The following is a 1,634-nucleotide window of genomic DNA, read 5'->3' as shown; positions in this document are numbered from 1 at the left end:
TCACCACAGCCGCGTGTCGGAACAATTGTTAAAGAAGACGCTTCAATCCCGGTTTGTGGATGTTAAATCGGGTTTATTTTGTACATAAACATAACAGATATTCATACAGCAGTGGAGATTAACTTGTATCCTGTCACATTTGCTCGGCCTCGGCTGGGTCAGTTGGCATTTCTATGAATGAATGTTTAGAATATAACTGAGCCTTTAATTGTCATTTATAAAAAATTTACAAAGCATAAATTGTCCTCGCCTAAGATTAGGTCACAAAACTGCATGAAGTTGAGTTAAAGCATTTATTAACATACAAAGTAACTACACTGTTAAAAAATCTGATCAATTTCTAAAAAAAATACCGGCAGCTGTGGTTGCCAGGATTTTTCTGTACAAAATACGAAAGTTTTATAGAACTGATTAAATTTACGGAAAATAACCGTATCTCATGAACTGATGCAATGTTCAGTTCACAGAAACATAGCTTAGTGCACAAAGTGCTTATACAGTCACTAAATGCATTAATGTGTTTGTGTGACTTTAATTAACAATCTGATATTCACTGCATTAGTAACTACACAGTTTCCTTTAAACAAAAAGAGATGCAGCAAAACATCATTTGTTATCAGTTCCTCTTATACTTGCACACAGATGCAATTACTCTCCATGAAGGTGACACAAAAGTATCTTACAGTATTTCAGAACAATGTAGTACAGTTTATTTTCAATACAAGAATGATTGGATCACAGGAATTATAAAATCACACAGACATCAACAATTAATCTTTGAATCTCAATAATGGTGATAAACAAAAAAAATCTAATTAAGAAAAAAAAAAACCTAGAACAATACAAAACACTCTGCTGAAACATTACACCCCCAAAACAAAATAAAGGCAGAGAAAGAAATTTTGAGAACATAAAGCTGCATAATTGATTCTTGCTGCAATGCATGCTGGGCGTTTTGTACCATGATAGCACCCAACATGCATTGCGATATGAATGAAGTATGCAGCTTTTTTTTTCTTTTTAGCAACCATGGTTGAGGTTCATATCCTGATTCTTGATGGCTGTGTGTCTTCAGAGTGCACAGTTACTTCTTGTTTTCCCTTCATGTATATTACAAGTGATTTGTGTCCCTAGACTGTCTGTATAGTTTCACCTCAAAACACACATCAGATAAATAATTATAGCTGTATGAAGTGTCCAAATTATAGCTGGAAAAAAGATTTCGCTGTTAGTTTTGTACTGGCCCTTAAAGGCTTGTCCTTCCCGCCCACTGTTCCCACGTGCCTGTCAGCAATCGCTGCCCTCGGCTGCCTCAGGAAGCAGATCTCACGTAACGGGTGTGAAAAATACTACAGTAAGAACTTTAAGTATTTCAGTATTTGATGCATTTTTTGTGGAGTTGCAACAATGAGTCACACACACAGCGAGGACACAAACACATAACGCAGACACATACACGCACGCACACACACACACACACACACACACACACACACACAGAGAGAGAGAGAGAGACCGCGTTAAGCATTGCACTCGTTTTGCACGCATATGTGACATGATACTGGTAATATCCACTGCTGTATGAATATCTGTTGTTACCGCGATTGAAGCGTCTTCTTTTATAATTGTTCTGA

This window comes from Danio aesculapii, chromosome 25 (genome assembly GCF_903798145.1).
Source record: "Danio aesculapii chromosome 25, fDanAes4.1, whole genome shotgun sequence".
Taxonomy (NCBI): domain Eukaryota; kingdom Metazoa; phylum Chordata; class Actinopteri; order Cypriniformes; family Danionidae; genus Danio; species Danio aesculapii.
The sequence above is the reverse complement of the archived record's forward strand: the minus strand, read 5'-3'. Positions refer to the sequence as shown.